Genomic DNA, 26,290 nt, shown 5'->3' with positions numbered 1-26,290 from the left:
ATAAATTTCAGATATCACACCACATTACCCTAAATACTTCAACATGGGAAGTGTGTTTAGAGAGCAAGACCCAGGTAATAGGTGGGCTTTTTGCTCCTGTGGTGGCGTTGCTTCTAGACTTGTTCAGTGAACTCAGAAACAAAAGGTAAAGAAAGTGTTGGAATCTTCCAGATTCTTGTATAAATCATAAGTTCATACTGATAAAATCGAGTTCAGTTTTAATATAGTTTTAAAACTGTTTTTTTATATTTTTTATGTTTTACCCTCCCACCACAAACCCTGGTTTGAAATAACTTGCTTGTGCTATAATATATAGTAACTAGTTTCAAAGTTATAATACCCATAACACGACAAATAGAAAAACTACTGCATTAAATTTAAGAGCTTTTGCAAGTCACTGTCTTTAAAGTATATCCCCATCAGTGCTATATCCAAACCCTGTCGTTTGCAATATTAAATTTTGTTCTTTCTGTTGTTGTGCTACTAATTTAACAATTAGGTTCATTTTTGCAGTTCATTTAAAGTGAGACTTCATTTTTTAATTATCATTTTGAGCTATTTTAAAGTAATTTCACAGTTCAATAAGCAAAGCTTGATAAAAGAGATGAAAAAGACCTCTGGGGAGTCCGGCCTTCATGCCTGTTCCCCTCACCACCAGCCCTCTCAGAATCCTCCAGATTCTTGCAAAAAAATAAAAGGAAAACCAACAAAGATGTACGCAGTTTCTCATTTCCTTTTTTAAAAACATGAATTTAGTGTACTAGGTACAATACCTCTGTCTCTACTTTTCACTTCACAGTGTATTTTGGAGACTACTCTATTTTCGATCATGAGAGCATCCTCATTTCTAAATGGCTGCTTAGTACACTACCGCATGGAGTGCCCTGATGTGCCAGAATGTATCACGCGTAGCTGTTTTGAAAGAACACACTGCCGATTCAAACTAGGTGATTCTCCAAGTGGTGGCCACGCGTATTGTGACAATCTGCCTCAGGCGATTCTGTGCAAGTCCCCATCAGAGACATATTTTACTCTCAAAGCCCCTTAATGAGGTGGAGGCTCTATAACCCAATTTTGAAGATGAGTAAACTGGGTCTTAAAAAGATTAAGTGACTTGTCAAGGTTATTCCACCAGTTGACAGCCCAGCCACATTGCACACCCACACCCCTTTAGCTCTCCCCACTCCGTGATTCTCTGTCCAATTACATGACCCATGAGCTTGCTATGGTCCCTTTCTGTGTAGAGCAACAGTGTTAAATGGGAAACTCACGGAGGAAGCGTAGACTATAAAGATCACAGTTCTGCTGTAACAGAGAATTAGGCATCCCTGCCACCTTTTGTAGAGCGTAGATAAGTTTTTAAATAGAAACAAATGAAGGGACGTAGTCAGTTTCCTTATCAAGGAGGAATAATATTCTATTGTAGCTGAGATAGCAATGATAATGAACCACAGTCTGTCCTTTTTGGAAAAAGTCACGTTGATAGAGCAGCCTCAAAATTGATTAATTGTGTATACATTGGCCTTTCCAATTGTCTGTTAGTAGGAAGACAATTTCTCTCCTAACCAGAAGCGTTCAAGGTGAAAGACAGCATGGAACTTCGGACTTTTTCATCAGGCGGGTTTAATGTACAGGCTGCTCAAGGGATGGTGGAGGAGAATTTATTTTCTCCTGGGTGCAGCTGGCCTATTAAGAAGTGGACACCTTTTGAAATTTTGGTAATAGTAATTGAAAAGCTACGAATAGAGCTTAGTATTTTTTTCTGAGTATATTTCATACTATAAAGTATTTCCAGGACCAGAGCAAGCCTTACAAAAAATAAAAAGACTTGGACATTTTTTTATGTTCATATTCAACTGACGTGTTATTAAGTGCTTGTTTATATCAGAATATGCCGGAAGCCGAAAGTAGCCGCACATAGCATACGACAGACGGGTCCAGGAAGGGCTCCTGAAGGAGGTCGTGTCTGAGCTGGGTATCAAAGGCGTCAGCTGTGGAGTAGCGGGAATGAGACTGCAGGGGTCAGAAGACCCCTAGGGAGAAGGTGGGCAGAGGTGCACACTGAGAAACTGCCCAGTTTACTAGGGAGAATGGAGAAAGCCCAATGTTTCCTGGAGAGAAAAAGGATATGGTGGTACATGAGATGAAAGAAGGTAGGTGGAGAAGTTCAAGGTCACCTCCTGCACTGTGGGAAGGCGTTGGAGTTTTCATCCTTGAGTTAGAGAAATGATTTATAACTTTGTACGGTCATGAGCCTGTTGGAGAACCTGAATGAAATTATGACCCTTCTCCCAGAAAAATGTATATTTACATAGACACTAAATTTTAAAAATACAATGTAAGAGTGTCTAGAAGCCCTGAGCCTGCCCATGGAGAACACACAGTGTCTGCAACAGTCAGACACTGGGTGCCTCGTCATCTCGCCAGGGCGCGTGGGAAGGGATCAGTCATAGTCACAGGCAGGACCTGCACTTGGAGTCGCTAACAGGAAGGATGAGATGCAGGGCAGCCCGGCTCTTCGGTAACAACGAAGATGACTATAGCGGCTAGCACTCCGTCTTGCGGTGTTCACAGTCCTACTCCCAGTGATTGTTTCTGTTTATTTGTTGACTCACGTACCAGCCTCACAACAGCTCTGTGAAGAAGAATATTACTATTCTCCTTCTTTCTCAGCTGGGAAAACTGAAGCTCCGGGTCTTATTTACAGCTAGAAAGATGCAGGGACGGGACGTACCCAGGCCTTCTGCCCACACGTGTACACTCTGTACTTACTAATGACTGTATTATGCTCTCCCTGAGAAAAACAAAGTGAGGCTATTTTCAGCGATAAAATCTGAGACTGACTGGCCATAAAGACAACTCAGGATGCAGACTGTGCGTCCTGTTCATTGAACTGCCGTCTGAGATACGAAGATCTCTGCCCCCGTAGGCACCAATCGGTTGCAGCCGCATTCATAGCATGATTTTAAATAATGTTAAATATGGGCACAGGATTATTAGCAGCACTTAATACTGGGTGCCATCCAGCAGGCTGCCATGCAGAAATTCATTTCTAAGGCCAAATAGTGCATAATTGTTTAAAACTGCCTTGCCTTTAACACACACTTCATTTAAAACAATTTTATGAACCAAATTTTAACCTATTACTTTGCATAAAGATGTTGATGTGAAACATTAAAAAGTAAGTGAATGCTACAAATATTATCTTCTATTCTTTTTACCTACTATGCTTTTTACCTGAAAAACTAGATTTGTATTAAAGTAGAAGTTTATTCCACCAAGTTTCTTTAGGAGAGAAGTTACACTCCATGAAAGGAAAACATTCAGAACCGTTAGACGGAGCTAGAAGGAGCCCGTATATGGTAGTTAATTACAGAATAGCTTGCTAATGAGCGAGTGTATGAAGAAGCAACGTCGTGTGTATTCTACTCTGGTTTGTGAGGTCTGAAAACTGTGGGTTACCCCACCCAGATGTAGGTGGTGTGTAGGCGCTCCTGGCTGGGAGTGGCAGGGGGGCTGTGGCTCCTGCGGACTCGAAGGGATAATGCACACGATTTGCATGGAAATTAAACTATTTAAGGGCAGGTGTAGGAGATTAATTTTTGTTTTGTTTTTGTTTGGCTTCTCTCATTCGCGCTTCATGTGGGAAAGGTTGAGTGAATCATACTCCTTATTTCATGGCACATTATCCTCATTGGCCAGTCTGTTTCTTTATGGGATCTGGATTGGTTGGTTCAAATCTCATTGCCCTCTAGGATTCCCTTTTTGTCATATAAGAAATCATCCTAATATAGTATCATTTATTTTTTGTGTGTATATGCTTTGCAAAAACCTGTTTTCCTGACCATTAAAAGACATTTTTGTATGTATCTCTAAAAGAAAGGAGACTCCTGAAAACCATAATTACAATGCCATTATCACACCTTAATAGATTTAAAAATAATTACTTAATATGATAAAGTGTTTGCATTTTCTCTTTTTTTTTTTAAGTGGTGGTTTTACATCTTCAAATTGTGGTTATATGATTAGAGATCCAGACAAGGTCCATACATTGTACTTGGTTGATATTTCGTTGTTCTTTTAGTACGTAGGTCCTGTTGTCTGCCTGTCTCTGTCTCCACTTTTATTCTCCTTCCTCCTGTTCTTCCCTCACCCTGTCAACATTTTTGGTGAAGAAACTTTGTCATCTGTTCTGTGGAACTTTCACAGCCTGGGTTCATTGCATGGCATGGTATCATGAAATACTTTCTGTTTTCCTTTGTTTTTTGTAATTCTAGAGCTGTGATCAGAACACTTTAAAAGCATGGGGGGGGGCTCCTGAAATAGGTGACATTACCTCATAATGTTTGGTTGTCTCTTTAGTGATGTTACAGCCATTGGTGGTCATCTTTCCCCTCCATGAATTATTAGTAGTTAGTGCTCTTCTGCCATTAATACTTCATTTATTACCTGTATAACCTCCATAAAAAGAAGCTTCCTTCAATCACCTGCTAGGTTATTCTGCAGAACAGTATAAAGGAAGGAAGAAAGCTTGCTTAATTCTTGTATTTACTGTTTTTCAAAATAATGAATTGGTTCTCTAGCATTCTTCAACACTGACCAGTAAGTTTTCTTTAAGCTCAGGGTTATAAGCATATTTGATCTGTACAATCAAGTCATTCTGCTTGTCTTTGTTGCTAAAGTGTCCTATCTTTGGCCAATGGGAGCATCTTCTACTTGGCTTCTGATCCTTTTCACAGAAACCCAGTAGTCTGATAACTTGCCTGCTTTCTCTTTCTATAGCTCGTTCCCAGCTCATCTTGGACATTTCCAGGTTGAGTCTTGGAATTTTTCCAAAGGGGCTTGTTAGTAAGAAATGATATCTAGAAACCATACCTGTATATTAAAGGGGGTGCCCCTAGCTACTAAATTGATTCTCTAGACAAAGCTAGGATTTTCTTTTAAATGATAACATGAGTTTGTACTTAAATGTCTCATTCAAACTCAGTACTACTGAGAAACAATATCTTTTGAAGAGCAGAATTTTAAATGTTCGAAGTCCACCTCATCCATCGGTTCTATTGTAGATCTTGCTTTTAGTTCTAAGAAATCTTTAACCTAAGGTTACGAAGGTTTCTGTTTCTGTTTTCTCTTAGAAGTTTTATAGTTTCGGGCTTTGCATTTAGGTCTGTGTTCCGTTTTGGTTTAATTTTTGTATACCATGCGAGGTTTGAACTGATGTTCATTTCCTTGCATGTGGCTGTTTCTTTGTTCTGACACCTTTTGTTACAAACACTACTCTTTCCCCATTGTTCTACATTCACAGCTTTGTCAAAAGTCAGTTATTCGTGTACACAGGGATCTATTTCTAGCCTCTCTCACATACTCCACTTAGTTTGTCTTTAAGTCAGTAGTGCAGTGATGTGACATTTTCAGCAGCAACGGAAAGTCTCTGGCGTGTGTTTTTGCACGTTTGCCGGTGTTTCGTTTGGAAAGAGCCGTGGCGGTGTAGTGACTGGTCAGTTTCTCCCAAATGCTCCTCCACAGCGTTGCACAAAGCAAGGATAAGAATACCTGTTTCCCCCAGCCTTAGCAGTCTGACGGGTGAGGTTAATATCCCAGAATAATTTTAATTTGCATTTTCGTATACATGAGGTTGAACATATTTTTGTATCTATAACGACTATTCACATTCTTTTTCTCAGGACAGCCCATCCTTTCTATAAAGTTGTTGGTCTTTTTTTCCCCTATAGTTAGAAGCTCTTCATATATTAGTAATATAAGTTGCATATACTTCTCTGTTTTTCTTCTTTAGTTTTTATTTTATTATGGGAGTATGTTTATATGCACTTATACTTTGTGTAAATATTATTTGTTACCTTTTATGTAATTGTATATTTGTAATAGTAGTTTTAGATTTACAGGTCAGATTGAGGGGACACCACACACAGTTCTCCCTGCTGTTGTCAACCCGTTAGGATGGTACATTTCTTACAATTCATGAACCAGTATTGACGGATTCATTGTTGTTCGCTTAAGTCCAGAGGTTCTTTATACATCCTTAGTTTTTATCCTGATGTCCTTTTTCTGCTCCAGTGTCCCATTTAGGATCCCATGTTACATTTGGATATTATTTCAGCCTCGGCTTCTCTTAGTTGTGACATTTTTCCAGACTTTGCTTGTTTTTGTTAACCTTGACCGTTTGAGGACTATTAGTTAGGCATATGATAGGATGGCCCTCTACTGGAGTCGCTCTGATGTCTTTCTCGTGGTTAGAGAGGGAGATCATAAAGTGCCGTTTTTCACATTACATACAGCCAGTAGGGCTGGGACTGTTTCTGCAGACCCAGCTCGCCGGGCTAACAGTACTGGGTGCTAGTTGCTCCCCTCCCATCTGCACTGAGGAAGGCAGGCACGAGTGCAGCCCACATTTAAGGAGTAGTTGCGTAATTTATTTGGAATTCTTCTGCATGGGAGATTTGTCTCTTTTTCCCCATTTAAAATGTATTCGGTAATTTATTTTGATCACATTGGACTTATGGATATTTATCCTACACTTTAATTTGAAGTCCAATATTACTTTATTTATTGTGTTGTTCAAGTTGTTCCAAGTTAGGCCACTTGGCTCTTGTGCATCTTTGACACAGCCCCGTGAACCTGTGTGGGGTGTGTGCGTGTTGCTCCGTGTGCATGCTGGTGCGTGGAGGCTCCTTTATTTCTACTGTAAGGGGTTCCAGGATCATCTTGCCTATTTCCTGGTCGTAGAATCAGCCATTTCTCTAGCATCTGCTTCCTTTTGTTGGTGAATGGCATTGGAAACTGAAATCTGCATGCTAGGTGTGCTTACTTGACGCAGATCCCCGCCCACAGGATCCGGTGTTGTGGCAGCAATATACAAATACACACGGACTACAGAAGTCCTGTGGTGAAAAAGGGATGGCATGGCCACTCTCTAAGTGAGAGAGGGCAAGAGGGCTAGAGAGAGCCAACCCCTACCTTGACAGGCTTTTATTGCTTTTCTGGGCACATTACATGGAGGATGGTCCTCATTTACTATGCACAGGTTCACCACAGGTGATTACCTTTTAAGGACAACAAAGGACAGAATACTGCTAATTACTTCAAAGAGAAGGATGTTACAGCTCAAGGGGGAAGCTGCTCACACTCCATACTTGGGTGGTTTACACAGACTTTAGGAAGATGAAGATACTCAGTAAACATTTGCTGCCTCAATTCAGGGTGAGGGAGTTTTAGCAAGAGCAGGTCTCATAGCAGTCTGCGTACAATGCAGGCCTGATTTCCCACTGGAGAACCTGTCTGGGGACGTGGGTCCTGCCCGCCAACCTCACTCCCCACTGGCTTTTCCGAGTGGGGGCTGAGCCACATTTCCCACACTTGGAACGGTTCCCCACACTTACTGTTACTGGGGTGCCATTTTTAAGTCCTCTCAGGGACGAAATTAGGTGTGTAAACCAACCCGTGTATCTGCCCGCATGTATCCACCCGTGACCATGTGTATCTATATTAAGTTAATGGTGACTTCTGCTGTTTCCAGTTATAATCCATTACCACAGGGATTATTTTGGTTTACTCCCCTGGCTTGTCTATAATCTCTCACTCAACAGTGAGAGACCGGCCTGGATCCCGCCGTCTGCATCCACTTACTTAATTATTTAACTCCAGTAGACGCATGTGGCAGGGTCAGAGTTGTCAGGCTGTGCCCTTGGAGGAAACCACTCTGCCAGTTAGGGTGCAGTGCTCACACGCCGTCCTTTCTGCCTTTAATTTTGCGTGCTCTGTAGACTTCCACGTTTACACTTGGTTCAGCACCTTTACTCCTACTCCCTTCAGTGAGGTTGATCGTTAGGTTCGCAGTACAGGTAGGGTCTCTTGTCACAATCTGCGTTTTCCCCCAGAGCCCCCCAATTGGCTTTAATGTTTAAAATTTGCGTACAGTAAAGTTCTTTGTGTTGTCATGTTCAACAAGTTTTGACAAACCCATGCTGTCCTGTGGCCTCCATCACAATACACACAGTATAGCATCACCACCTGGCCACCCCTCACCTGTTCACCGCTTCCCACCGTTCCCCCTGGCCCTGGGAGCCACCTGTCTTCTTACTGTCCCTGTAGTTTTGCCCTTTCCCAACTGTCACGTAACTGGGATCACACAGTGTGTAGCATTTTCAGTCTGGCGTGTTTGCTTAGCGCTGTGCATGTAAGCCTCCTCCGTGCCTTTTCCGAATACCTTTTCCACTCGGCACTGTGTTTCAAAAATCTATCTGTGTTGCTGTATGTACATTGATTCTCTACCTTTTAACCTTTTAATAGCACCGTGCATTGTATATCTAGTATGTTTGCCCCTCCACTCCCTTTGTGGCGGACACCAGAATCCTTCCAAACCTTCAATCACCCCCAGTACACCCAGCTCCACAACCACCAATAATGTTGTACTGAAGCCCCTCACCTCTACGGACCCGTATGAGCTTTTCTTTGAGACACACATACCCTGCATGTGCGTGTGTAAAAGGACTTGACAGATCATAAGATCTGGGTTTGCTTTATTTAATTAATGCCAGATTGCTCTCCAGAATGGTTTTACCAGGCCAAGCCAAAAGTGTATGAGGGTTATTATTATTATCATCATCATCATCATCAATACTATGTTTTAAAAATTATCACCATATCCAAATTTCTGGCTACAAAGTATACAGGAATCAAGGGATAGCTCGTTTTCATTTGTACTTCTGTAACTGCAAATGAATCTGAACATCTCTTCATGTGTTTGTTACTCTCTCTACTCATTTTCTCTTTGGGGGATACTTTTTTTGTCGATTTTCGGGTTTTCCTTATATATTTTAAAGTTCACTCTGATTATCAGATTTTAACGTTACAAAATGTCTTTTCTCATCATATCATCTGTTTGTTAGCTCTACTCCTGATGCCCTTTGCGTGGGATAACCACTTTAGTCTTTGGCTCTGTGGACAGTGGCACCACTCAGTGACGTCATGAAAACTGGAAGAACAGGGTGGACTGGGGTAGGGCTGCACTCGACTGCGTTGAGTGAGAGATGCCCTTTGAACCTTCAAGTAGGCGTCTTGAGTAGGAAGTTGCATTTGTGAGTCTGGAATAAACAGGAGATTTTGCTAATGCTAATATTTTAAATTTTGTTTTTCCATAAGGATTTTCTATATTTATTTTTATATTTTAAATTTTGGGTCTTCTTCAGTTACTGAGGAAATTTTTATTTAAGAAATTATATTTGAGGGGACTTCGAATTTGTCGTTGTGGATTTTTTGCCATTTACCAAATTTCTATCATAATTTTATTTTTTTCAAATCCCAAATACTTAATCAGTATAGTTACCCAAGGAAGAGTGCACAGTTCTAACCTGTTCACCCTCTGCCTCTAGCTTTCCTGGCTTGTCAAAGGCTCTCCACGTCTATTTCGTAGAACTTCCACCGTTCACCGTGTAAATGCCAACATTCTTCATTTCATGGTTAGATGCTAGGAAATAACTCAAGGTGACTCTCATTAAATTTATTACGAAAATAGTCTTGATACAAATCTATAATATGTTCATGGGATTCACTTATCAAATACTGAATGTTATAGTTTTACCACCATATTTTTGAGAAGAAAAGGCCTACAGGTATCCAAATGTGCTTCTCTCATACATGGAAACAATTTTTACTTCAGGACTATTATTTTTAGAAGCAAAACCTTAATAGATGCCTTTTAAAAGTAAAAACAAGACACTTGTGTACAATTCATGTCAGGTTTGCGATGTCAGAAATTTATCTTGGGCTATCTCTGAGCTTGCAAATAACAGAAAAATATTTGAGTCAAACAATAATACTAACGTATTGGGTTGGCCAAAAAGGTCATTTAGGTTTTTTTCCATATGATGACTCCTAGTAGCGCTTAGTTGTCTTTAACTTCATTTGAAACAGTTTTGTTAGATTGTATTGTGAGAGCTGTCATATCAGCGTGCATTTTTTTAAAGTATCACAATTAGTGAATTTTTATGCATTTTATTATTGAAGATGGAAGAGGTTATGCAACATTTGACACACTATGCTTTATTATTTCAAGAAAGGTAAAAGTGCACCTGAAACACTAAAAGATTTGTGCAGTGAATGGAGAAGGTCTGTGACTGAATGTGTCAAAAGTGGTTTGCGACGTTTCCTGTACTGTTGACATTTTGCCAGATAATCCTTTGCTGTGGGGCTGTCTCATGCACTGGAAGATGTTTACCGGCACCTCCGGCCTCTCCCCACTAGAAGCCAATGCCAGGAGATAGCCGAGATCCTCAAAATACCCAAATCAATAAAGTTATCGATGAAAATGAAAAATGAGTTCTCCATTTTATACAAAAAACATAGTGGACTTTTTGGACAACCCAATACTTTTCTTTCTTTCTTGTGTTTTTTTTTTTTTTTTAAGCTCACAAAGGTCATTAATTCTAGATTCCTCCAAGACTGTGATTTTTACAAGATTTATTTATTCACTTTAATTAAATAAGAGTTATTTTTACTGTACACATTTGTATGTCCATCTGTCATTTTTCTGTTTATGAACCATCACAATTCATTATCACACATACATGTATTTTAAGTAAAACAAAGCCTTTTGGTTGTAAACAATACTAAAATTCTAATTAGGATATACAGTCATTAACACATAGGTTCATGGTATTATATCTTAAAATGCATTAATAGTTTGATTTTTATTGTTTAGGAAGAAAGTATATTATCTTAGCTATTTAAGTTTATAGAGGTGACATTTCTTCCAACAGGTGCTGTGACCGTCCTCCAGAAGCCAAAACAAAGAAAATCGTTTTTTAATGTGTGGGGGGCGGGGCAGAGTATTGTATTGCTGTGCTGAGCGCTCACAAAAATGGCTGGTGGTGATTGCAAACATCTCCATCAGCCTTCGGTGTTAGAGGGAAAAGTCTCATTATCCAGTCCATATTCATTTGAGTTTTAAGTGCATAGACTTGTCATAACCTAGGCTCAAGGTCCACGATGGTAGACCCTGAGCCGTCTTAACCTCCGCAGCCCCCCTGGCACAGCCCGACCTCTGAGCCCCCGACCACCTGCTGGCCGTGCTGGGGCCTTCGTCCTGTTCTGCCCTGATTCGTTCACACTCTCACCCTTCGCCCCCTGCTTTGCAGTGTTGTTAGCTTCTACACCTTCCCTTCCTTTGAAACCGGGTGAACCTAAAAGCCCCCATTGGGTACGAAGCACTGGAATGGCATGTCAGGCCTGCTGCTCCCGCACTAACGATCTAATTGCAGTGGTCAGGTGGGGAGCACTGTGCCATACTCTGGTCAGTCTAGCAAACCAGGTTTCCCCGAGGTCATCAGTCATTTCATTTGCCTTAATTCTGCATTCTTTCTCCACCGTCCTGTGCTGTCTCTCCACCGCACCACACCGCACTATAGCACATGTACTCTGATCTTTCAAATTTATTCTGTTTGAGTATATAAGTTTAGGTTAGGAGAGAAAGGACCGGGAATATTTTTTAATTTATTCATTGTATCTGAGAAGTGGCAGGTTAAAATGTACTACTTAAGTTTAAAAGCATACAGAGTATATATTATCGTTCTTTCACTTGCAAAAGTACATTATTTATGTTAACAATATTTAGATACCAATTTCCCTCATTTGAGGAAGTAGTATCTATCTTTCCTTTTAGAAGGCATTCTGTTTTGTAAGCTACTTAAAGAATTGAATGAGGTCATTTATTAATACTCAAAGCTAATAAGGCGTCATTCTTAAGCTCTCAGAAGAGGGACATAAATATAAACAATTTTAATGGGAAAAAAACTGCCTCATTTCAAAAGCTCTCCTTCTCTGCTTTCCAATGTCAAATTATCTCTTGAAAGAAAGGAAGGTGGATCAGACAGTTTCTTCAGAATGAATCCTAACTTATCTCTATTGGACACAATGGCAGCCTAGCTCCTGATACTCCAACGCCCACTGTTTCTAAACATTGAACAGTTAATTTTTAAGTAAGTAATATTAAAAAAAAAAACACTGAGAATTTAAATTTGCCACAAAGTTACCTTTTCCCAGGAACTTCTCGACCAGCTGTGGCATCCCGGCTCGCTGGGAAGGTTAGAGTTCGGATTTTAATGGCTGCGTGGAGAATACATCCAAAGGGCAACACTGTGCGTTGTGAAATTTCCGGAGGTTGCTAGAACGTAAAGCGAAGCAGTAAAATCATGTCATTTTTAAGACTAATCATGATTTGGTCATATTGGTTTTTCTTTCAAGTAGTAGGCTGTAGGCCCAGAACTTGGCCTGTGGGTGACTGGGGAAGTGACTTAGCAGCATGAAGACCCGTCATGGTCTGGACGCCGAGGCTGAGTGGGCTAGCGCGGGCAGAGGCGGAGTTCCACTCACACAGTTCACATAAAGGAGCCGCATGGAGAAGGGAGCCGTCTCCGGCCTCTTGTTTTCTCCGTGGGCTCATCCGACAAGGCTAGGGAATAATGAGAGATGAGCGACAGAGAGCCCGTCCCCCTGAAGTCCATCATTCATGCCTTAAACCCACCTCGGTCGTTTTTTTACTTGCCAGGACAAAATAACGATAACGAAATAGCTAAGATGTGTTTACTGAGGACTATGTGCCAAGCACTGTATGTGTATCATTAATTTAACCATTGACTCGGTGATGTGACGCACGTAGCTCCTCAGTTTTACAGATGAGGGAATTGAGATGCAAAGAGATTAATTGTCCAAAGCCACACAGCCAGTAAGTGGCAGAACAGCATTTGATCCCAGGTGGTCAGGACCTGGAGTTCACTGCAGTTTTGCCAACACAGTGATAAACACGAGCTCTAATGTAGCAACTGAGATGGAACACCAGTGTTTTCCTATAAAAGTTCTCTGAACGGCCCTTAATAGGATCCTATTAACTTTTATTAAGGTAAACAACTAAATGGAAAAGCAACATTTAATTATTTTCATAGATAAGTAAAGAGATAACTCACTGATTGACAACCATGCCTGCAGGTGAAAGAGCCTGAGTTTTCAGCTTTTTCACGTGGGATGGTTTTCAGACCTTCCCCAGGTGCATCCATCTCTCCCCCTCAGAGGAAATGCCCGACTACCACGGCTACTGAGCTGTTAAATGCCAGATGTGTAAGAAACAATGTTACCAATGATTAGAATAAAGATTTCTCGTGACCTACTTCTTAATGCCCCCTACAACAAAGAATTACTGACATCTTATTTTAAAAATTTAAAATATTTTGTCCTGCCTTTTATTTATTAAACACTTCTCTTTAATTTGGAGGGTTTTCCCCCTCTGAGTAGTTAGTTGTGTATACATGTATGTATCTGTTTCACTTGCCATTATGTCATTGGCTTGTGTTATATTGTGCCAAAATGCCACTTTGCACATTTGAACTTTGGAACCAAAAGAGCCTTGGTAGGATTAATTGTATACACAGATACTAAGTCTGTGATAGTATTTAATTTGGATTTGGAGAATGAAAGAAGAGAAGACACTAAAACACCAGTGACATTCAAGAACTATTTTTCAAGAACACAATCTCTATTTTTTAGAATCCCAAAGACTGCTTTCTTACAGATGACTTCCGAAATTAAACCCTCAAAGCATCCTTGGCGCACTGGCTTGTCCGAGTGCCAGCACTCCACAATGAGAATGTAGTGCCTTCCTTGTCCAGGTCCAGAGGGAAGAAGTGCCATCCGTTATTTAGAATCTGATTTATGCCTTTAGAGAGTGGCTGCTACTCTCTGTGATTTCGGGGAAGCTGGGTATCAAGGAGCAATTTTCAAAGGATTGAGAGCTGGTGCAGAGTTATGAATAAACTCGGAGAAGCTTCGACCTTCCCTGTCAAATGATAAGGCCATAAATACGCTGGCAATTCTGCTTTGTTGTGATTACCTGTTCTTTTCGGTCATTGTGGAGTTTCTAGGATACCATAAATTGGGACCAGCACAACTCAAACAAGACTTTTTAATTCTATAAAAGGACTTAGAAGAGTGGTAAATACAAGGTAGACAGCACAGGAAGCAGCCCCTATGTGCTCCTGAATTGTTCTGGAGTTGGAGGGTTCACTTTTGGAAACTTTTAACTATCCAAATCAAACTTAAAATAACTACTCAGTCACATTTTGTCATCTATTCAAATGATATAAAATAAATGACTTTGGGAGTAGGAAGCGAGGTATTTGAGTGCTTTCTCCCCACTGTGAGGAATTCTTCACGAAGCACGGCTCACTCTTGCTGTGAGGTCGCCTGTTTAAGTAATCACAGCGAGTTGATTGCATGTAGTGTCATGAAGTGCGAAGTGTTCTGTTTTGATGATTGTTATCTTAATTTTTTATTGTATTTTTCCCACTACTGTTTAGTCCCCTTACACCCCCTCTCCCTGCAGTCACCACACTGGGCCATGTCCAGGAGTCCTTTTTCCTCTTTGCTCAGTCCTCCCACTCCCTGACCCTCCGACCTTAGCTGGCAGCCTGCTCTCCATCTATGAGCCTGTCTCTGTTTTGCTTGTTAGTTCAGTTTGTTCATTAGATTCCATATGTGAGTGAGATCATATGGTATTTGTCTTATTAAGAAGAAACTTAGTGATTGTTGGGGAGCCTCTTCCCCCAACTCCATCCATACCTTTCCCAAGTTGAAAGCTACGGACAGAATAAACATGAGGGGAAATCAGTTCATATAACACAGGTAAGGGGGAGAATAAAAGGCTGGTAGTTTTTCTCTAGAAACGAAGAAAAAACGATTTATATTAATTCCACTTTTTAAAAGGGATCCATACACTTTCTTGAACAAATGTAAAGAAGTATATGTACCCCAATCTGTTTTATAGGCATTTAAAGAAGCAGAAGAACACAGGAAATGAGAAGGGAAACAACAGTGGGGAAAGGAAGATAAGGCAATGCAGGCAAAGGCATCTGGAAAGGGATGGCGGGAGGCCGAGGGGTGCTAGTTATCCTCTGCTGCGCCACAAATGCCCCAAACATGCTGGCTTAAAATGACAAGGAACAGCCCTGGCCGGCTGGCTCAGTTGGTTGGAGCGTTGTCCCGTACACTGAAACGTGGCGGGTCGGTTCCTGGTCCTGGCACATACCTAGGTTGCAGGTTCAATCCCTGGGCAGGTGCGTGCAGGAGGCAAGTAGTTGGTGTTTCTCCCTCTCATGTCAGTGTCTGTCTGTCTGTCTGTCTGTCTCTCTCTCTCTCCCTCTCCTCCTCCCTCTCCGCCCGACCCCCCTCCCTTTCTCTAGGATGAGTGAACATGTCCTCAGGTGAGGATTTTTTTCCTTAATGACGAGAAAGATTTACTGTCTCTCACAGTTTCTCTAGCATTTGGCTTTTTGGGTCGTTTCGAGCTCAGGGTCTCAGGAAGCTCAGTTGTTACAGGTATGGTGTGACACCAAGGCAGCAGGTGGGTGCCAGCTGGCTGGGGTGGGAGGAAGCTCCATTTCCTCCGTGTGGCCTCTGCAGGGCTTCTGGATGTCCTTGTGATAGGTGACGGGCTTCCCCCTGAGTGGGTGGTTGACAAGAGCAAACAAGGAAGGGCAGCAGCCACATTTTCCTGACGTGGCCTGGAAATCACGCCCCAGTGCCCCTGCTGACACACACGGGTCAGTGCTGGTGGGGGTCAGCATCAAGGACAGACCGCCCAGGGGCTGGCCCCTCTGGGAGGACGGTGGAAGAGTGGCAGGCGCGCTCAGCCATGCACTTGCCCCAGCAGGAGAGGGTGGGACTGGGTGGCTCAGCTGAGCTGGACGCGACCCTGCTCGGCCCACACTGCACTGGTTCGCACCAACACACCACTGCCGCGCAGCAGGTGTCCGCCCGACCTCACACGCCCCACCTGCCGTGCTTCCCCGTGTCCTCGCAGCGGCCGCCTCCTGCACGGCTCAGAACTGCAAGGCTGAGCGGCAGAAAGGTGTGGTTTCCCTCTCAGAAGTCTCCCCGTAGTTTTACCCCGACATCCAAGACTAGTGCCTGGCAGAAATCAGCACGCTGACCTCCCTGATGTTAAAGCCTCACGTGTAAGAAGTACCAAACTAGGACTATGGTAACGGTTAAGACTGATTGATGTGCCTTGAAAGGTGTATTTATTCCAGCATTTTGCCAATACTTCATGTGTAGAATATTGTAGGGTACCTTTCGAGTTGCCTGCAGAAGACATTATTCTAACATTCTTGACACAAAAAATAAGAGGCAGGTAAATCCACTGTCTAAAATTAAATGGAACGCGTTGTTTGCTTGCCCGTTTTATTTCTTTTCTGTATGATCAAAATAATAACAGTGTTTGTAGATCCCCTCGCTGTGTGGCAGCCCCGTTCTGAGTACCTCACGTGTCAGGCCGTTCCAGCCTCACAGCGCCCCTGTCACCCGCTGTGACAGGTGGGACAGCAAAACGCAGACATGGAGGGACGGAGAGTCAGACCCACGGAGCCTTCGCCAGCGCCCGTGCCTTCGCCACAGCGCCGTGCGTGGGGCAGCCTGGCCCAGCCTAGCGCAAAACCGGGCATCCTCGAAATGCCATGCTTCTCTGGGGCACGCGCCACGCTCAGAAGTGAAGCCGCCGAGCAGGGACGAGCGAGGGAGGTGGAGCGCTCTCCAAAAGCTGGGGTGGTTCCTCTTGAGGGGTGGGCTCAGTGTGGAGGTGGGCAGGCTGGTCTGACTTATTTTTTAAAAGGGTCACGGCTCCTGGCGGGTCCGGGGGAGGCCTCATTACGGTGACTTGGATAGGATGGTGGTGAAGGGAGCTGTGAGGCGTGATAGGAATCTGGGTGTATTTAGAATAGAGAGTGAATGGATTTCCTTATGGGTGTGGAAAAAGGACAGCTTCTCATGTAAGCCATGGGAAGGGGGAAGGAAGATACCGCCTCAGATCAAAAGCTGTGAACGGGTTGTGTCTGTGCGAAAACGTCAGGGTGTGTCCGACAGGCAGCTAGCTGGATGTTCGAGACCGGAGCTGCAGAGAGAAGGCGAGGCTGGAGATGTGAATCTCCAAGGTGCACACAGTTAAGATCACCGAGGGCACCGATGGAGGTAGAAGAGGGAGGAGGATCTAGTGTTTCTAAGCAACTGCACCCCGAGGCAGTCCAACATTAGGACTGGGGAGAGAACAGGAGCAGACAGCCAAAAAAATTCTGCGGGAAGGGGGAAACCAAGAGAGGGTGGTATGCTGGCAGCAAAGTAAGGATGGTAAGTACAGGAGGACAGTGATAGCCCGTGAAGAGTTCTGCTCGGAGGCCAGACCAGCCGAGGACTGAGAACTGACCCCAGGTTCTAGCAAGTTGGAGGTTATTGGTTATCTTCACGGAAGCAGGTTTGGGGGAAAGGTGGGGGCCATGGCTTAACTGGAACGAACATAGGGAGTTGGGGGCAGTGAATGTGGACACCCCTTTCCAGGGGCTTCAGTGTAAAGAGGGACAAAGGAAGGGGGTTCGGGTAGTGAGGTGGCAGCAGGCACAGGAGTTGGGAGTTGAGAGTAGTTACAGGAAAAACAGCTGAGCTTAGCGCTCCCTTTTGGATAAATACGTCCTGTATTCCTACTACGCGTCTAACGTTGTACAGAGTTCTAAAGATACGAAAATTAATGAGAGGTGTCTCCTCTGCTTGCGGTGTTTGGGAGTCAGACTTAAAGCAGTGTGCTGTGGTGCGCAGGTAGCGCGGCTGCAGGCTTCGGAGAAGGTTGGGGGAGCAGGTGCCATGTGAACGCCGTCTGGATGTTAACCCCACTGTTTCTAATTAATATTATCTAGGGTGTGGGGGGGAACAAAATTTCCCATGTGATCCAGACTAGAAGTAGTCAAGTCTTCTAAATAATACTTCTGTGTGTTCACTTTCTTAACCTTAGCCTGGTCGTCGGTGTTGCTTTAACCTGCTTTGTCAACTTCTGGAAAACCCAGTAAGTGTGTTCGGGAAACAGATGAGCGTCTCACATTCTAATCGGCACCCTCCCTGTGTTCAGTCCCTCGCCCAGAACGATCGAGTGGGTGGGGACATGCAAACAGGGTGTCTGAGAGTGTTGAAGGCAGGAGGGTGACGGCAAGCCAGACGGTTATTCCTTTATTCATTCGTTTACCGCTCAGGCATTTATTATGGAGGATAAATTCTCGACAGGTCATCTAAAAGCTTGACTTGGAGATTGAATCTAGGGAGCAGAAAGCAAGAACGGGAAGAACAGCCAAGGAATGACACCGTCTGGCTGGCTCTTGAAGTTAGAAGTCTGGAAAAACACGATGATGCAGTAACAGTAGGTGGACTTTTAAAGTCACGACGTACTTGGGCTTAAACCCCTCATCCACCAGTCACTAGCTGAGTCGTCTTGAGCAAATTCATGACTGTACTGAGTCTACAATCCCTGTCTTAGAAGTGACTCTAGCCCTGGCTGGTGTGGCTCAGTGGATTGAGTTCTGTCCTGTGAACCAAAGGGTCGCCAGTTTGATTCCCAGTCAGGGCACATGCCTGGGCTGTGGGCCAGGTCCCCAGCAGAGGGCATTCAAGAGGCAACCACACCTCGGTGTTTCTCTCCCTTGCTTTGTCCCTGACTCCCCATCCCTAAAAATAAATAAATAAAATCTTTAAAAAAAAAAAGTAACTCTACCACTCAAGGTTGTTAGAATTTTGGTGCTCAGAAGAATATTAGTAGAACATAGAAGACATTCAAAAATTGTTGCTGTGCTTCTCTCCCTTTTTCTTTAACCAGAACTTTCTCATTATTTCCTCCAGTTCATAAAGTTTGACAGTCATGCTGGGGGCTGAAATAAATAAAGAAGCGCGAAGTATTTTTTTCTGCCCCCTCTCCAGCAGCACTAACAATATCCCATGAGCATCGTGAACTTGAGTGGGAGAAACAAGACGAAGCTAGACGCCGACTCTGTAACCAGGCTGAACGCCAGCCATACTGCATCTCAGCAGCAGCAACGCTCCCTGGAGTCGATGCAGATAGGATGCGGACTGGGATAATGAGTAGGGTCTTCGCGGCAGCTCTCTCACTCTCAACCTGCCTCCTCCGCCCTCCTCTCCCCTGCCAGCCTTACTGACTTGCACCTTCTGGACTAGCAGACAGCGGACGTCCTGGGGGTTGTGGACGCTGACCAAAGGGAGGGGTTCACTAGAGGAGGACGTTCTGCTGGGGTCACTGCGCAAAACTGGTCACCGATAGCCTACTGCAGGGTACTCCCCACACAGCTCTTTTCTAGAAGGGAAGTCGGGGTAGTTAACGTCCAAGGAGGAAAGTTGAAACACATTGTTGGGCTGGTGTTCCCACCTACTCGTTACCAACACTGAGGAAAATCTGGGTAATAAGTCCAGTAGATTTGGAATCTGAATTGAATTTTATTCATTTGCTTGCATTGAAAAAAGAGAACCTTGTGTTATATTAGTACCAGGCTCAGGTTACATAGAGAATTACAGAAAAACAACTTTAAGAATTGCATTTTGGATATGATGACCAGATCTGAGGTATGAGACCTCAGAAGGAGTTCTTAGAACTTTACAAAAATCAATAACCAAAGTTGGGGAGGGGTGTTCCCATGAAGGACAATTTCAGAATTGGAAACCATTAAAAAAATAGTTTACTGAAAACTAGAGCTTCTACATAGAAATGGAGATGTCAGTCTTCTCTTTAAGATACTTTAATGTCTTTTGAAGTTTAAACATAAAAGTTTTTAAATTAAAAAATTTTCTCTTTCTCCATTCCTGCTAAATTTCGTATTAGTCTTATGAGGGATAATCATATTTATTCTCTTTTAAAAATTACTGAGACAAAGTGAGTAGGCTTTTATAAAACAAAAAAACTGAAAAGAGTGGAAAGAAAACTTGTGTTCAGATTAGACTCGGGACCTGGCAGAGGAAGAGGGATAAGTAAATCAGCACTTACAGTGTGGACGTTTAAGCCCTGTGCTTGACGCCTTCTGCGTTTCGGACGTGATGCATCTCATCATATCTCATTTTATCTCATTTCGCTCTTAGCCCAGAGATGCAGTATTGAAATGCCCATTTTACATACAAACATGAAGCGTACACTCAGTAGAAACCCCGAGGTGTATTTTGAATACTGTCGGTGGGGTATTCATAGTTCTGGTGGCGTGCGGTTTTGTCGTCGTGTTCAACTAAGCACACGTCATCTACACAGAGAATTCCGGGTGTCTGTAGCGAGTCCTTGCAGTTCTGCTGAGCCCTCCTCATCCACTCAGAAATTGATAAATATTTTCCAAGCATGTTGACGTATTTTTATCACTACTTTTTCCTTTTGCTCTAAGCCATTAATCGGTGGGATGTGTATTAGACACTTCGTATGTTCCTTCCACTGTACTATATAAATAGAACAGAAATAAAAGGTCTTTGTCTTCCTAGAAAATTTTATTCTTTGCAAGGGTACAACATGAACCCATTTGAGAGATGCATTAGAGTAAAAAAAAAAAAAAACCTACGTTTTGTAGTATGAATAAAGATTATAGACATTAGAAGCAAGTGGTCAGTGTTAACTGGAATATGTAGGGAGTTTTCATAAAACCCAGAGCTTGCCCTTTGCTTTGAGACTTCTGTAGGTTAAGGATGGAGACGTAGCAGAGGAATAGACAGGAGAGCACAGGCATCCTGTGATACTGCATGTTAAGTAGATTACATTTATCAGGAGGTATCTGAAAACTCTGTGGTCACTCTTTGACTCGAAACATGTCTTTCAGTGTAACTGGCCCTGGTTCCCCTGTTAGAAATTCTTGCTTCTGGGATGTGTATTGCCTTTCAAAGTCATCAAAGTGCCTGTATGTTTTGGAGGAGCCGAGGGAAGCACAAAGAAAGGATGGGATAAAAAAAAAAAAAGCAAGCATGCATACATGTACAGAAATGGTAGGAAATAAAGGATAAATGTCGATTTCATCAGTTTCATTTTAAAATAGTCTAGTGTTCAGGGCTTAATAAGAAAATCAGCTGATAATTATAGTCTTTTATTGTCTCTAAAAATAATAAGTATTTCATAAATATTGTTGACTTTTGAAAAATAGCATGCAGAGGTTTTCTTTTGGATAAGCATCCAGTATTGGCATTAACTGTCTAATTGGAGAGTACGCCTACCTCATGTCAAAACACATCTGGTTTCACCCTGAGGTTATTAAATAATTTTCAAAACATATCGTTGAAATGTTCTGGCTGTGGAAATATTAAAGCAAAACATCGTGGTTTTAGATGCTATGTGCAAAATTACTACTCCAAGGCAGCATTCTTCTAGATGGATCTCGGGAAATACAGAGCCCACAGGTTGTGGGAGGGGCAGGCAGGGCATCCCGGCAGACGGCCTCGTGCTGCAGTGCAGCCCCGAGCATCTCCCGCGCTGGCCTGTGCGCTGCGACTTGGAGAGCAGAGTCTAAGAAGTAGTCTCAGAAGGAGTGTTCTGTGGAGCGCACTTTGAAAAATGTGGTTCTGCCATGATTTGAAGCTCTAAAAGCGATCAATGGATGAATATTGCATTTTCAAAAGGAAATATTCTAAATTAAAGAAATAAATAGATAAGTGTATTTGCATGTAGCGTGGACTCAAGAAAGGGTCTTTTGAATAAAAGCAATACCCTTGTGCTTTGAATTCTACATTTATGGATCAGAATAAAGGAAAATGTACATGTCTTCTAGTTCTGAGATTTTTCAGCTCCAGCTTCCCTGGGGGAGAGCGTTTCTCTTGTGTCGACCTTCATCCACCTGAGTAGGCACGGGAGGAAAACATGCCAGCACGAACGTCCGCCTTTCTGTGGGACAGGTCACTTCCCCTGGGAAATGTGACGTAGATCCTTCCGGGCACTTCTTCACTGTTCTCTCCCGCAGGCTGTTGAACTTCCGGCGGTCTGTGGTGAGGAAATGTTAGGTACCTGGACAAACTCACAAACGATGAGCTGCCAGAGGTCAGCCTTGTGTTTGACCAGCGTGCAGCGGTATCCCCTCCTCATACCGGGGTGCCTGCGTGCCAGAAGTGTGAGCGGCAGTAGCCCCTGGGCGTCGGCTCAGCATTAACAGCGTGTGGTGAATGGTCATCCGCTTCATAAACTGGCATTGCCATCTGCTCCCAGAGCCTTTTACCCCAAGTACCAAGTACTCTCTTGCTCTTCCTGCCTGTGATCTTGTGAGCGATCTTGTTTAGTCCCTGTGCTGTTTTCTGACATCCACCCTAAGATAACTGTGTAAAATTTGGCATTGTTGTTGGATTTAAGGATTTAGAGATGTAAACAGGATTCAGATGCCTCAGGGTTTGGTATTTTTGCAAAAGCCAAATCTAGGCCGAGCTTTATCTTTTCTCTCAGTCACATGCTAGTCATTTGTAAAACAGGAGTGGCTAATGATACAAGGGAAGTGACAGGCTTTCTCAGGCCTTCAGTAGGGCACTCAGTGTATCTCCTGCTCTGCCCTGGTGTTACAGTCTGGGGAAAGTGACCGTCTGGAGACCGCCCATCCTTAACACGCACACAATGGGGTTTCCAGTGTAGGTGACGAGCAACATCCTTGCTCCCTTTCACCCAGCTTCAGTTTCATACATTTTTGAGGTGGTTAAGGTGTTAAAAATAGCCGTGATTGGAAGAGCTTACTGTCTGATTGATTCTTGTTCCCATCTTTGCTGTGCAGAGTGCCCTTGGCTGCCAAGGCTCGGGCAGGGGACAGAGCGGAGCCTGCACCGCGATTCAGGAGAACAGTGGAAGCGGGCAACTCACTCGGGGCCCTGGGCTCCAGTGGCAGCCCGAACCTTAGGAAGCTCTTTACCGTCGGGCTGCGTGCCCGCCTGCACCAAATCACACCCAGGCTAGTGTCTGCTGCAAACCAGAAATCTGAGGCATGAAGGGCAATTCCTTGTGTTGTTCCTTTTCGAAAGATGCCACACACACTTGAGGGTACGGGAGAAAAGCACTGTATTGCTCTCCTTTAACCGCACAGAGCTAAGTCTGCATGTTTGTAAACACAGAGGCCGTGCACATGTGGCTAAACATCTTTTTGGAACCAAAGAAAAAGTGCTAACTGATTGTAGGCTAAGACCTATCTGTAACTCCTTGAGCCCACAAACTAGTTTATTATCGATTAAAATTTTCCAAGTGTGTTGAATTTGAATGATGAAGAAGGCAGTGAGTATATAACAGGGCTGAGTGCCTCAGCAGTGGGCTTCGCAACAGCAGTCCTCTCCCGGGATGATAGGACTTAACGTGCCCCCGTGCTGCTTCCTTTGCACTGTCCGATAGACGCTGAAGAATCAAGAATCTTCTTTCAGGGACCTAAGATCCACAAGTTGAGAAATGACCCCTTATTTCCTTCAGCATTCCTCGCTGAGGTGAGCTGGGGCACCACACGCACGAACGTGTTCAGTGGGCCACTACGGAGCCATTAAGCACACCACAAGCAGAGGGAGGGAAGTCTTCAATTAAAGGACAGGAATTAACTGTAACAGCCCAAGGACACAGGAGCCCCTCTCTGATACGTAGGGAAGCCTCAGTCTCTAACAGTAGGTCACCAATACTTGAGACACAGGTAGAGCCACCCGGGCCAGGTGTGCATTCCGGCCCCCAGCGCCCAGGAGGCTGTGGGTGACCTGGCACTCCCAGTCGGTGTGCTCTCTGAGGGGGACCTGGGGGCACAGCCCCGCTCAGGCTGGGACCCGCCAGGCGAGAAGGCCCCGCGCGCCCTGCCCTCTGCGGCCTGCGCCGGGGCAGAGCTTGCGCCCCTCGAGGGCATCAGAGTTTCCACACCACCCCTCTGCGGCTCTCTTCGCTGAGCGAGAGGCCCCGTCACCACGTGCAGAACGCGTGAGGGCGTGTTCTAGCTGGCACGGGCCGACGATAGCCTACGTTACATTTAGCATCTACATCTTCAGAGACAGTTATTCCTGTAATGGCAGGCAGTAGGCAGAAACCAAACTCATTCACGTGACAAGCTCTTCCATGGAAGTCAGTCTAGGGACAAATTCTGAGCCAAGCAATTACTGCAGCTTAAACAAACAAACAAACAAAAGTCACCCTGTTTTTTTAAGAAAATTAAGGATTCTGTTAGGGCTCCTGAGAGGCCCCCGCGGTTGCCTTTCCTGTGGCCGGCACAGGTTTTAAACCTGCATGTCATCGCTGTCGGTCCCATTTTACGGGTGAGAAACAGAAAGGTCGCGTTGACAGGCTTTTTTTTAGTTCATAGACTTTATTTTTAGAGCCATTTCAGGTTTACAGGAGATTGAGCAGATTAGACAGAGAGCTCCCTGGAAGCCCGTCCCCTGCTCGCCGTTCCCGTTACCTGGCCGTTGGGGTGGGCCCCTGGTCACAACAGCGGCACACTGTTACTAACGGAAGTCCGTAATTACACCCGGGGTTTCTCTTCCTGGTGTGCCTTCTGCGGGTTCGACAAGCGCGCAGTGTCACGTGTTCCCCACTGCAGTGTCACACCCACAAGAGCTTCACTGCCCTGAAGTTTCCCGTGTGCCCCCTTCCCTCCCACCCCTCACCTCATCTGCGAGGGTCCCGTCTCCGCCCTGTGGCCTTTCCTCGGCCTGCCGACCTCCTCGTCCTCCCTCCAGTTCCCACACAGCGTCGCTGCTCTGGGGGGGCCCCCCCGCCAGCCCGCTGGCCCCGCTCCTCACACCTGATCCGATCCCGGATCTGTAATCTTTCTCTCCGTGCTTTGCCTTCCTCACATGCAGCACAGTTCTCCGTGCAAAGCTGTGTGGACAGCTCCTCTCTCACACTGGCCTGGGGGTCAGGGGTGAGAAGCACAGCCGGCCGAAGACACGGGCTGTTTCAAATCTCACCGCTAGTCCAGTGCTGCAGGTCAGGGGTGTTACCCATGTGCTGTCAGTGCTACCAGGTGCTCTGGCCAAGAACAATGTTCAAATCCCCCTTTTTAAAATCTGCGACTTTAGGTGTGATTCCTTGATTTCCATACACATAAAATGATGCCAAATCTAGGGCCAATATACTTTCCTCCACTCCTCCTCGCTAGGCCTATGGCGATCGCAGCATTGCTTTTACACTGTAGAATGTAGAAAGTCTATAGAACAGCAAAATGGTTGCTGTGCTTTCACTCAAAATTGGTACAAGGAGAAAATCATCAAAGGTTATTATTCAAGAAGGAGATTAGTTTTTCTTTCATCCCTGAGTTTTTCTGCGGCTGTAGTCCAGCTATTCCTCTCTCTCTTTAATTACTGTTCAGAATTTTTAGAGTATTTTATTTACTTTTTTCTCCAGAATAGTCTGAGAATTTCTAAGTCTTGTATGGCTTTGTATCTAGGGGACACATTTGTTATTTTATGTTTCTAAGGTCCCAGTGCTGACTCACTGGTGCTTATCTGCTCACGGCGCATGGTGTTCCCGGGGCCCGGGCAAGACTCCTGGTTGACTGGCCGATCTCTTCCCTCTCACCCCTGAACCACGTGCGTTCTCCTCGAGCTTCCCATAAACAGACACGTTCGTGTGCATACGTTAGAGAAAGAGTGTTGTCATGTTTGAACTCACTTTAATTTACGTAGACATGTTCTGTACTTCACCCTGATTCTGTTCCCTCCTGCACACTGTTCTCTAGTGCACCCGCGGGTCCCTGCGTATGTCTAATCCGTTCCTGGTTGTGCGTCGACGTGCGTTACCTATCTTTTTACATTCAAAACTTACGGGCTCCAGCACAAATAACGCCCTTTTTTTTAATCACAAAATCTTTTACTACAAAATCATAAGCATGTAGTTCTGTGACATGACGACATCACACTCAAGCACACCGTATGCCATTCTAGGTGAAATGTTCACATTAAAACTATAAATTATTACATCGATGTTCTTACCCTACCACACTCAAGCAGGCCTTCCTTCTGCCGGACTGTGTATGTTAAATTTCTTCTAAAATTTGTCCTTGCATTTGAATATCTCTAAGCCCTTTTCACCAGGTTTATGGCCTCTGAGCGTTTGGAGCGTGCCTGTGTGCACGAATTACGGAGGGTACTGAGATCCAAACAAACTCACAGTAGATTTCAAGGACTGAGAGGAAACCTAGAGAACTGCTTTCCTAATAACAGCAATCCTTTGACTAAGACAAAAAGAGTGTTCTCATATGTTGAGGGCTTAACTGAAGTTCTTAGAGTTTATAACAGAACAAAGGGCATCATTGGAATAAAAGTAAAATGACTATTAAAGGATACTTAGTCTTGTAATAAGTCATAATCACGTATACTTAAAACATTAGTTTCTTAAAGAATATCCTTTGGAACATGTTCCTTCTGGGATGTATGAATGATGAGAAATAATTTTTATTCCATTATTGAAAGTGTGCCTTGGCATTTCCCAACAGGACTTGAGGTATCTTCC

At 44.0% G+C, this 26,290-nt stretch overlaps 1 protein-coding gene across 4 annotated transcripts in view; it reads left to right on the top strand.

The window, feature by feature from the left end:
- Nucleotides 1-26,290, top strand: part of TPK1 (thiamin pyrophosphokinase 1) — a 243,838-nt gene that overhangs the window by 149,712 nt on the left and 67,836 nt on the right. The window lies entirely within an intron of this gene.

Source organism: Desmodus rotundus, chromosome 6, assembly GCF_022682495.2.
Source record: "Desmodus rotundus isolate HL8 chromosome 6, HLdesRot8A.1, whole genome shotgun sequence".
Lineage (NCBI taxonomy): Eukaryota > Metazoa > Chordata > Mammalia > Chiroptera > Phyllostomidae > Desmodus > Desmodus rotundus.
This window is presented reverse-complemented; position numbering and strand designations above follow the sequence as displayed.